Source organism: Macaca fascicularis, chromosome 4 (assembly GCF_037993035.2).
Source record: "Macaca fascicularis isolate 582-1 chromosome 4, T2T-MFA8v1.1".
Lineage (NCBI taxonomy): Eukaryota > Metazoa > Chordata > Mammalia > Primates > Cercopithecidae > Macaca > Macaca fascicularis.
In genome coordinates this window covers 14,913,777-14,926,535 of record NC_088378.1, presented here as the reverse complement: position 1 = coordinate 14,926,535, position 12,759 = coordinate 14,913,777, and the positions used below count along the sequence as shown (strand labels likewise).

At 42.8% G+C, this 12,759-nt stretch overlaps 1 long non-coding RNA gene across 1 annotated transcript; it reads left to right on the top strand.

Moving 5' to 3' along the window:
- Positions 1–270: 270 nt before the first annotated feature.
- LOC135970516 (uncharacterized) lies at positions 271–788 on the top strand. Its single transcript, XR_010586197.2, has 2 exons — positions 271–377; positions 580–788. It is a non-coding gene; the product is annotated as an uncharacterized lncRNA (long non-coding RNA).
- Positions 789–12,759: the final 11,971 nt, after the last annotated feature.

Genomic DNA, 12,759 nt, shown 5'->3' with positions numbered 1-12,759 from the left:
TCGTCCCACCTCCACGGCCCATAGCTGCCGCCGCCTGTCAATCACTAGCGGCCGAGTGGCGGCTGGCTGGCCGAGGGCCTGGCGGAGAGCGCGGGGAGCTGCCCCCTGCGCTGCGGCTCGGGCTCTGGCCGGCTGTTGAGTGGTAGTCTTTACCGTGATGTCCAGCTGGGGACTGGAAACCTCGGGTCGAATGCAGAGTGGGTGGGGAGAGCGGGAACCGAATGAGGAAAGGCTGTGCAGAGCTGTTTAGGAAAAAAATGATTAGCAGAAAACATGGGTGGGTCCTTAGCGGTGTTGGCGGGGTTCAGCGGGGACGGTGGCCAGCGCTGGGTTGGCGTGGTGCTTTCAATCTTGTGCAGTTCACCGCGACTGCTGAGGTACTTGGCCATTCTTTAAAGTGTGTTTTCCCAAGGCGAACGCAGCCAGGCGTTAAAACTAAACATTTGTCCGTGACGCGCACGTTGCCAGGGGTCGAATTAGAAGGCGCTTTAATTCTGCTCACGCCTTGGCTGACGTGCGAATGAATGCAGTCCTCGGCTGGTTTATACAATAGCCAGAAGCATTGTCTTCTCATTTCAGAAGAGAAAAGCAACGTGGCGCCCAGCCTTGGAGGGCTCCGGCTCTACCCACCTCCCGCCGTGTGGCTCGCCATGCCTCCGAATTGGCTGAGCACAGCAGCCGCCGGGAAGCACTGGCAACTCCGTTGCTCCATTAGCTCAACTGGTGGGAATTTATTCAGCAAAACTACTTCTAGAAACTGAATGTGTTAAATATAATCTGAAATTTGATCATGTTTTTCTTTGAATTTTATCAAGCTGATGTATTAATTGATGGAGGTTCTCCTTACTCCCCAAAATTTACAGTGCTATCTTCTCATGTGCTTAAGAAGGATTTACCTGGAAATTAATATAACAGGGATTCCAGAGCTATCACTGGTGGTAATTTAACGAACTATCAGTCTAATATTTTATAAATATTAAGTGTAAAATAGTCGTCAAGCCACGGTCAAACAGTTTAACCTCAGATGGCAAAATTGTGGTAACAAAGTTATGACTTTTACTTGGAAATATGGGAGGAAAAAACCCAAGCTGACATAAAAATTGCTATTGTCGCAAGACAAAAAGACTTTTCGCTATCTTCCTTAGAAAAAAACTTTCCCCAAAGTGAAGTAAGATGATGTCAGCATGAAAAATCCACTGAAAAAGACATGGTTTGGGTTTGCACTCTAGATACCCTGCAGAATAGCACTTGTCTTACAAGAACATGGATTCACATGTCTCCGTGAAACCTGTTGAAAGAAGCTATGTTGTGAGCTAGGTACATACACTACTCTTGCCATGTTTTGTTTGTTTGTTTGTTTGAGACGGAGTCTCACTCTGTGGCCCAGGCTGGAGTTCAGTGGCGTGATCTCGGCTCACTGCAACCTCTACCTCCTGGGTTCAAGCGATTCTCCTGCCTCAGCTGGGATTACAGGTGCATGCCACCACGCCAACCAATTTTTGTATTTTAGTAGACAGGAGGTTTCACCATGTTTGCCAGGCTGGTCCCGAACTCCTGACTTCAGGTGATCTGGCCACCTCGGCCTCCCAAAGTGCTGGGAGGCCACCGCGCCCAGCCCTCTTGCCGTGTTTTATAAGCATCCAACTCAAACTGCGGATTGGGACAAAAGATAATAAATGTTGCTTATTTTATAATGATAAAAGAATGTGGTTACTCTACTTGGAATAAAGATAAAAGAAGTATTTCTGTGTTTTACAAGCTATTCAATTATTTGATGGTTGCTTATTGAAGAATCTACCTACTAAACCACCTCAAACACTAATTGTGGTATAAACATAATTTGGCTTATAATTGCTTATAATTAGTTGCTTCTCAACTACTATTATACTTTTTTCCCAGTGCAATTTAAGTTAATATAAAAGTGCCAAGAATCTTGGCAAAGTAAATCCTTGTTAATTTGATACAGGATAATTTAAATAGAGTCTACCAACTGGATTCGTCCTTTGTCAAATATATCATTTTTCATGTTATCTTGAAGCTCAAAATTCCTTGTATACTCTGGTTTCTCTTCGGATCATAGAAATAATAAAAATAAAAATCCCTTGTACTAAGTTGGTTAATCTTTGCTTAAATATTTTCCTGAACTCAATATGTCAAAAATACATTTATCATTGTTTCTAAAATGATTTCCTTTCTCAGCCCCATTTCTATCAATAGTGACCATTTTTCCCCCACACTTCCAGTTTTTTAAACATGCCTTGGCTGGACGCAGTGGCTCATGCCTGTAATCCCAGCACTTTGGGAGGCAGGTGGATCACCTGAGGTTGGGAGTTTGAGACCAGCCTGACCAACATGGAGAAACCTTGTTTCCACTAAAATTACAAAATTAGCCAGGCATGGTGGCACATGCCTGTAATCCCAGCTACTAGGGAGGGTGAGGCAGGAGAATCGCTTGAACCTGGGAGGTGATGGTTGCAGTGAGCTGAGATCGCACCATTACACTCTAGCCTGGGCAACAAGAGCGAAACTCCATCCCAAAATAAATAAATAAATAAATATAAATAAATAAATAAAAATAAAAATGCCTCATTGGCTATAGCACTTTGCACACAAAACACTTACTTAAAGGACTCCCATTCACTAGGCCTTCTTAAGATACCTCTGATTGTACTCCTTCCCTTCATTCTCTTTGGTAATCATTCCTAGTAAGATCTTACTCAAATTTTAAAAAATCCTTACTTGACCCCACTTCTACCTTCAGCTATCACCCAATTTCTCTGCTTCTCTTAACAGCAAAAATCCCTAAAAGATGTAAAGACATGTCTATACTTGTGGTCCCTACCTCCTCATCTCTCCTTCAAATTCTCCAGATGGGTGTTTATTCCTAGCACTTGACTGAAATGGCACTTCTCAAAGCCCACTTCTTGCCAAAGCCAGTGGTTGCCAAAGCCATTGAGACCAGTAAATGGTCTCAATCCCCATTTACTCAATCTTTCAATAGCTTGTGACACAATTAACTATGCCTGCCTTCTAGAAGCAAGTCTCCAGTCTTTCCTGACATCTCTCTTTTTTGGTTTTCCTTGGAATTTTCTTCCCAATGCTTCAGTGCTCTTGGCTATGCCTCTGCCCTCTTTTCTACATACATTTTCTCCCTAGATGACCTACATCATCCAGTCTATGGCTTTATGACCCGCTCATAATATTAATGATTTTCAAATTCATATCTCCAGCCCAGACATCTTCCTTGAATTTCAGACCTTTGAGACACTTGCCTGACTACTTGAATGCCTAACAAGCACATAGAAGCTAACATTACTAGAAAAGAGCTGTTCACAGCAAAATCTGCCTCCTCCCCACAAAAGCAAAAACAAATTAACAAAAACTCAGCTGTCCTCAACTCAAGCTTCCCGCTGACCTCTTTGTCTCCACTCTTATCTCTTCTTACCTCTTTATGGTCCACTCTTTACACAACAGATCACCTCTTTAAATAGCAGTTGCTTAAACTCAGAATCATCAATGATTCCACTCTTTCCTGCATTGTCCTACATCCAACTCATAATTAGCCTTGTTGATATTTCTAAAACATTTCAAGAATTTGATCTCTCTACCTTCATTTATACCACCATCCTAGTTCAGAGCACAAAATTAGCTCCCCTGAACTATGACTGTAGCTTTCTAACTATAGTAGTGTTTGTCTTCACTTTGCCACCTCACTTGATTTAACACAGAGCAGCTAGAGTGATTGTTTTTTGTTTTCATTTTTTTAAATGTCTCCATAGCCCAAGATGGAATGATGTTTTTAAAACATAAGCCCAATTATGACACTTATTAAAATTCTCCAGTGGTTTCCCATTACACTTAAAATAAAAATTTCTTACCCTGGCCTTCAAATCCTTATGTGATTTGATCCTGAATTAATTATCCTCCAACCTCATCTCTACCATTCACTCTCTGTACTCCATCCATACTGACCTGTCTCCCTTTAGGTCATTTTCATTTATCTGAAATGCTCTTTCTCTCCCTTTTGGTATGGCTTGTTCATTCTTGTCATTTACATCTTAGCTTAAATGTTGCCTCTTCTGAGAAGTCACTAAGCTACTATAGCAAAGAGATCCCCAAATACAATAACTCAAAGATTAAGGTTTATTTCTCTCTCACATAACAGTACAGAGGTAGGCAGGTAGTCTAGGATCAGTGGGCAGCTCTGTTCCATGAGATCATTCAGGGAACCAGGTTCCTTCTAACCCATTTTGACCATAGAGTAAAATCTTTATTCTCATTATTGAAGCTGACTTAATCTGTCCACAGTCTAGCTTGGAAGAAGAGGAAAAAAAGAAAGGGACAAAAACTACTTTCCTTATAAAAACAAGATATGGAAACTTGTTTTGTTGTTTTTATTTTGAGACAGGGTCTCACTCTGTCAGCCAGGCTGGGGTGCAGTGGCTCCATCTTGACTCACTGCAGCCTCAACTTCCCTGGGCTCAAGTGATCCTCCCACCTCAGCCTCCCACGTAACAGGGACTACAGGCAAGCGCCACCACGCCTGGCTAATTTTCGTATTTTTAGTAGAGACCAGGTTTCACCATGTTCCCCAGGCTGGTCTTGAACTCCTGGACTGATGATCTGCCCACCTCAACCTCCCAGAATGCTGGCATTACAAGCATGAGCCACCATACCTGGCCTTAGATTCAATGTAAAGTGACCAAGTAGTGTGCTGGAACTGGCTTCCTACTGTTTGTGAGAGCTAATCGTTACACTCTCAGAAATTTGGGGAGTCAGTTGACATCACAGTGGTGGTTTGAAATTAGCCATGTTGTGACTATTTACATCAGTGAAATTGGCAAACTATAATCAGGGTTCTCCATACCCTCAGCTGGGTGATTGTTAAACACCAGTTGTTAAATGTTTACCAGCGTTCCTCTGGTTTCACAAATCTGTCACATTGATGGTGTTGAAAACATGGTTTTCTTGGCCAGGCACAGTGGCTAATGCCTGTAATCCCATCCCTTTGAGAGGCTGAAGCGGGAGGATTGCTTTAAGCCCAGGAGTTCAAGACCAGTCTGGGTAACATGGTAAGACCCCCATCTCTATTTAAAAAAGAAGAAAGAAAAAGAAAACATGATTTTCTCTAATGTCAATGCAAGTTTTACTGCCCAAGGCTGTTGTGGGACTTCAGAGACTGTAAGTGAGAAAAGTGTTTTAGAAACTGTAGGCCGAGTGCGGTGGCTCATACTTGTAATCCCAGCACTTTGGGAGGCCAAGATGGGCGGATCACCTGAGGTCGGGAGTTCGAGACCAGCCTGACCAACATGGAGAAACCCTGTCTCTACTAAAAATACAAAATAAGCCGGGCGTGGTGGAACATGCCTGTAATCCCAGCTACTCGGGAGGCTGAGGCAGGAGAATCACTTGAACCCAGCAGGCGGAGGTTGCGGTGAGCATCTCGGTGAGCATCGTGCCATTGCATTCCAGCCTGGGCAACAAGAGTGAAACTGTGTCTCAAAAAAAGAAGAAGAAGAAAAAAAAGAAACTGTAAAACAACATGTAAAGATACAGTATTGTTACTGCAAAATACAGAAGAAATAGAAGCTAAAGTAATGGAGAAAGAAACAACACGGTAATGCCTCAGATTACATTGAATTACATTAATTTTCTTTTGTTTTGTTTTGTTTTGTTTTTTTGAGACAGAGTTTCCCTCTTGTTGCCCAGGCTGGAGTGCAAAGGCATGATCTGGCTCACTGCAACCTCTGCCTCCCAGGTTCAAGCGATTCTGAAGCTTCAGCTTCTGGAGTAGCTGGGACTGCAGGCACCTGCCAACATGCCTGGCTAATTTTTGTATTTTTAGTAGAGATGGGATTTCGCCATGTTGACCAGACTGGTCTCTAACTCCTGACCTCAAGTGATCCCCCGTCTCAGCCTCCCAAAGTGCCGGGATTACAGGCGTGAGCCACTGCACCTGGCCTGTATTTTCTTTTTATGTATTTACTTTTTATGTTATAATCTCAACCATACTTATTCTGTCATTTAAATGATTAAAAAAGTAATTGGGCTAGCACAGTGGCTCATGCCTGTAGTCTCAACTAATTGGGAAGCTGAAGCAGGAGGATTGCTCGGAACCCAGGAATTTGAGGTTACAGTGAGTTATGTTTGAGCCACTGTACTCCAGCCTGGACAAGAGAGTGAGACTGTCTCTAAAAAAAAAAAAAAAAAAGAAAGAAAGAAAGAAAGAAAAAGTAATTGTTTAGAAAGTGTTGTTGGAGGCTGGGCGCGGTGGTTCACACCTGTAATACCAACACTTTGGGAGGCCGAGGTAGGTGGATCACCTGAGGTCAGGAGTTTGACCTGGTCAACATGGTGAAACCCAGCCTCTACTAAAAATACAAAAAATTAGCTGGGTGTGGTGTTGGGCGCCTGTAATCCCAGCTACTTGGGAGGCTGAGGCAGGAGAATCGCTTGAACCGGGGAGGCGGAGGTTGCAGTGAGCCAAGATTGCACCATTGCACTCCAGCCTGGTTAACAAGAGCGAAACTCTGTCTCAAAGAAAAAATAAAAAAGAAAGTATTGTTGGAGCTCAGAAACCGATACCACCATATATGGCTTGGTGAACTGAGGAAGCCTCAAGGTCTCTCTGACTTACACCTCTCCCTACCCCCACCCTCTGTAAAATAGGAGTTTCTTTATCTTCCTAAGATCTAGACCATCAAAAAAAATTAATTTTTTTCTCCTCCCTGGAAGACCAGGAATGTAGCTTTCCTGAACATAGCTTTTCACAGGATCATGTACAATTTAATCTCTGTTCCCTAATCCATTCATTCTCCCTAGTAACAGAATTCTTTTCCCTACTTCCACAACCTGTTTTGCTAGCGTGGTCTATAAGCTTCTGAATCACAATGTGGGTGGGGAATGACTCTGTGATTTTCCTCTTGTGCTCGTTATGTACTTGTTAAATAAATTTGTATGCCTGTTCTTCCATTAAACTGCCTCATGACGATTTTCAGTGAACCCTCAGAGGGTCAAGGGGAAAGCGCTCCTTTGATCCCTACAGTGTATAAAATATGCATTAAAGTGAATGATAAAAAACCTTTACATTTCCATTTTATATTACATTTACATTATTTTACCGAAATTGTAAAATAATCAGGAAATTATTTTGAGATATTTCCAAAAACTATATTTCCTCTAACCTTGATTATCTATTAAAACTTTAAAACAATCAATAAATGAACTAAAATTAATAACAAAACATAAAATTAAAATTATGTAGATAAGGCTAAAGTTTTTTAATTTAATTTTTTGAAAATTTAATGAAGGCCAGGCACAATGGGTCACGCCTGTAATCCCAGCACTTTGGGGGGCGAGGCAAGCAGATCACCTGAAGTCAGGAGTTCAAGACCAGCCTGGCCAACATGGTGAAACCTCATCTCTACTGAAAATTCAAAAATCAGCTGGGCGTGGTGGCAGGCACCTGTAATCCCAGCTACTCAGGAGGCTGAGGCAGGAGAATTGTTTGAACCCAGGAGGTAGAGGTTGCAGTGAGCCAAGATTGCACCATTGCACTCCAGCTTGGGCAACAGAGTGAGACTTCATCTCAAACACACATACACACACACACACACATACAAACAAAAAAAAACAAAGAACGAAAGAAAAAAAGAAAATGAAAGTTTATTAAACATTTTAATAAACTATCTGCAATTCCAGCTGGGCACAGTGGCTCATGCCTGTAATCCCAGCACTTTGGGAGGCTGAGGTGGATAGATAACCTGAGGTCAGGGGTTCAAGACCAGCCTGGCCAACATGGTGAAACCCCGTGTCTACTAAAAAAATCCAAAAATTAGCCAGGCATGGTGGCACATGCCTGTAATCCCAGCTACCGGGGAGGCTGAGGCAAGAGAATTGCTCGAACCTGGGAGGTGGAGGTTGCAATGAGCCAAGATCACGCCACTATGCTCCAGACTGGGTGACAGAGTGAGACTCAAGAAAACAAACAAAAAAAAACTATCTGCAATTCTAACATTCCGTGTCACTTTTGCTGCAAATGTAAAGAATCAGTATCACACTTTGTTACATCTATACAAACATTTAAGAATAATATAAAAGTGCTCAGTTTTGCAGAATGTTTCTCAGCTACCCATCTGAAATTTCATCCTAATTTGTGAGCATCTCTGGTGTCCTAAGAAAAGCAAGAAAATGCTTGACACTAGGAAAAGATACTCTGTTAAGCCAAAAGCTATTGCTTTCACACTGAGAGGAAGAATTTACTTGACAAGCTAATTATTTTGTCTTTTCTCTTATCTAACTGTTTCTGCTGTTCAGAATCCTCCCCACATTCCGAAGCAAGGTCTTTCTCCTACTTCAACAGCAGCAGAAACCATGGCATTTGTATTCGGTTCCCTTTTGTTTTGTAGACATAGAACAAGTGATGTGAAGTGTTTCCTTGGGGTCTAATAGGTGTTATTTCCAGGAGTGGATGTTTAAGTTTGCAAGTCATACAATGCCAGCCTGTATGCTGGATTCCAAGTAACAAAGGTATCTGTGTGTCATTTAATAAACACATTTTGGCATTTATTTGTGATATGCAGGGTTAAGGGCAGGGGCCCCTCCTGCTGGGTCTAGGGGTGATGCTAGTTAGAGTTTACAAAATGAAGTCCCCAAAACTCCCAAAACTTCCCTAGTCTTTCTAGGCCACTGGTAGACAAAGTTAGAAAGTTAAGGGGTCCCATTAATCAGTATTATTGGGGTCTGACCCCATGATTAGAGTCCCACAAATCACTATCTCAAAACATCTGTCAGATTGAAATTTAAAAGCCCATGTTTTCTAAGGACAAATATTTATACAAATTCAGTTACTGAGTTTATTGCTCATAGTAAGTTTTTTTTATATAAAACATTTATAATTTATTGGTCTTTTGGGGGAATTAGATGCTTCACCACTGTATTACAGCTGAGCCATTAATTTTGTAGCTTCATCAACATTAACTGTTTCACTTTAATGATTCTCTGCAGGAGAATCAGTTCTTCCTGCAGAGATATTTTTTAAAGGCCTTTTGAGAAGTGTACAGGTTCCTTTTGTATATTTACAAAAACTTTATTTACTCTGTTAATTTTTCATCATTTATAATGTTTATCTTCTTAAAATTAGTGGTAACTCAGGCTGGGTGTGGGGGCTCACGCTGTTATCCCAGCACTTTGGGAGGCCAAGGTGGGCAGATCACCTGAGATCAGGAGTTCAAGACCAGGCTGGCCCGTCTCTAATAAAAATACAAAGTTAGCTGGGCATGGTGTCGCACACCTGTAATCCCACCTACTCCAGAGGCTGAGGCAGGAGAATCGCTTGAACCCAGGAGGCAGAGGCTGCAGTCAATCGAGATCACACCATTGCGCTCCAGCCTGGGCAACAAGATCTGTGATCTCAGATACTCAGGAGGCTGAGACAAGAGAATTGATTGAGCCCAGGAGGTGGAGGTTTCAATGAGCTGAGATTGCGCCACTTCACTCCAGCCTGGGCAACAGAGTGAGACTCTGTCTAAAAAAAAAAAAAGCAGAATCAGGTTTATGTTTCCCAGAGTTAGGAAGCTTCTACTTTGTAGAAGTGAAGTAGCCCTAAGTAAAAGACGTGTGTATCTACAGTCAAGACTCATTCCAACTTAAAAAACCGAACTTGGTTTTCCTATCGTGAGGACCACAAGTCCACAAGTCAAGAGTTTACCATCCGTTTGTAATGCTTCAAGCTTAAATACTAATGTCAAGTGTCAGATATTTGAGGAGAGCTTTCAACATTAAAGAGAGAAAGAGAAACTAAAGTAAATAGGCTGAATGCAGTGGTTCACACCTGTAATCCCAGCAGTTTGGGAGGCCGAGGCAGGCAGATCACTTGAGGCCAGGTGTTCAAGACCGGGCTGGCCAACATGGTGAAACTTGCCGCCTCTACTAAAAATACAAAAATTAGCCAGGCGTGGTGATGCGAGCCAGTAATCCCAGCTACTCGGGAGGCTGAGTCATAAGAATTGCTTGAATCTGGGATGTAGAGGTTGCAGTGAACTGAGATCTCAACACTGCACTCCAATCTGGGCAACAAAGCAAGACTCTGTCTCCAAAAAAAAAAAAAAAAAGTTAAATAGGCAAAAAAGGAAACCAGAGGAAACAGAAATAATGCAGGAAGTAGAAGGAAACTTCCAAGGATAAGACCATTATTATATCCCATACAAATAAGAGAAAGCACTCTATCCATTAAAAAAAACAAAAAACAAAAAAACAGAACAATCACACAAAACCAGAATACTGTGAATGAGGAGAATTCAAAGAACTAAAAAAGAATGCTAGGAAATTAAAGCTAGGATTGCTGAGATTTTTTTTTTTTCTTTTTTTTTATTATGGATTGCTGAGATTTTTTAAAAATTGGAGACTGGGCAACATAATGAGACTCTATCTCTATAAAATAATAAAAAAATTAGAGAAGCGTGGTGGCACTTGCCTGTAGTCCCAGCTACTCCTGCGAGAATCACTTGAAACTGGGAGGTGGAGGTTGCAGTGAGCTGCGATCACGCCACTGCACTCCAGCCTGGGCAACAAAGCAAGACTCCATCTCAAAAAAAAAAAGAAAAAGATTTTAAATGTTTAATAGGTCACAATCAAAGGACAAAGAATCAAAATGCATTGAACTTCGCAACAGCAACATTGGAAGCTTAAAGACAATGGAGCAACACCTTTAACATTTGGAAAATATTATTATTCTATTTTTCAATTTGTTTTATTTTATTTATTTATTAATATATTTTTGCAATGGAGTCTCGCTCTGTTGCAAGAGCAAGAGGCTGGAATGCAGTGGCGTGACCTTGGCTTACTGCAACCTCCGCCTCCCAGGTTCCAGTGATTCTCCTGCCTCAGCCTCCCGAGTAGCTGGGATCACAGGCATGTACCACCACGCCTGGCTAATTTTTGTGTTTTTAGTAAAGACGGGGTTTCACCATGTTGACCAGGCTGGTCTCAAACTCCTTACCTCAGGTGATCCATCCACTTTGGCCTCCCAAAGTGCTGGGTTTACAGAAGTGAGCCACTGTGCCCGGCCTATTTTATTTTATTTTATTTCATTATTTTATTTTTTGAGACGGAGTCTCACTCTGTTGCCCAGGCTGGAGTGCAGTGGCACGATCTCGGCTCAGTGCAACCTCTGCCTCCTGGGTTCAAGCGATCCTCCCACCTCAGCTTCCTGAGCAGCTGGGACCACAGGCACACGTCACTACACCTGGCTAATTTTTGTGTTTTGTGTAGAGACTGGGTTTCACCATTTTGCCTGAACTCCTGACCTCAAGTGATCCACCCGCCTTGACCTCTCAAAGTGCTGAGATTACAGGCCTGAGCCACTGCGCCCAACCAGCCAATTAATAAAAGGAAGGGATCACCACAAATTTAAAAATCAGAAGTAAAATGTGATTGTTCTGTGTGTGTGTGTGTATGTGTGTGTGTGTTTTGTTGTTGTTTTGTTTTTGCTTTTTTCTGAGATGGAGTCTCGCTCTGTCACCCAGGCTAGAGTGCAGTGGCATGATCTTGGCTCACTGCAACCTCTACCTCCCATGTTCAAGGGATTCTCCTACCTCAGCCTCTCAAGTAGCTGGGACTTACGGACACATGCCACCACGTCTGGCTCATTTTTGTATTTTTAGTAGAGACGGGGTTTCACCATGTTGGGCAGGTTGATCGTGAACTCCTGATCTCAGGTGATCCTTCCACCTTGGCCTCCCACATTGCTAGGATTACAGGCGTCAGCCACCTTGCCTGATGTGTGTGTGTGTTTTTAATAATATAGAATGGTATTATAATTAGGGCAATAGAATGAAAATATTAAATTATTTAACTTCTGTTTCTGGCTTATTCTGCACTCTTCTTATTTGAGAAAGATAAAAACGTGAATAATTGGAATAATAAACTATGAGTATAAATATATTCTCTCTCAGGAGATACACACACACACACACACACACACACACACACACACACACACACATTTTTTTTCTTCTTACAGAGGTTTTACTGCGTTTGGTCCACAGTCATATTTCACATTATCTCATGGGGCAGGGCTCCTGGGTGGGGGTCCCTGTGTAGTACTTGGTAGGGCGTATGGCCAGGGGAGATGGAGCAGTATAGCTGGTCAGGCCCAGAAGGGGAGAAGGAGGGCTGGAGGCTCCTTAAAACCTACTGAGGGGCCGGGCATGGTGGCTCACACCTATAATTCCAGCACTTGAGGAGGCTGAGGTGGGTGGATCACCTGAGGCCCGGAGTTTGAGACCAGCCTGGCCAACATGGTGAAACTCCATCTCTAATAAAAATATAAAAATTAGCCAGGCGTGGTGGAGCACCTACAGTCCCAGCTACTTGGGAGGCTGAAGCAGGAGAATCCCTTGAACCAGGGAGGTGAAGGTGCAGTGAGCCAAGATCTTGCCACTGCACTCCAGCCTGGGCAAGAACAACAACAACATCAACAAAACTGACTGAGGCCATAGTGGAGGGGGGTGGTTAGCATGGAGAGGGGGTCAGGCTTAGCCCCAACAACGCAGAATTCCACTTCATTGTACGGGCCCCCCTTTCCACCGGCCCTGGGGCAGGTCTGAGGGTCTGAGGTCTGTTGGTCTGAGGGTGCTAGGGAAATGCAGCCACTTGGCAGCCTGAGATATTTAGCATGGTGGCCAGGCCCCCTTTCCCAGGGGACTCATTTCCCAGCACTCTCTCCACTGTCCCTGCCCCATTCCTTGGGGGAAAAAA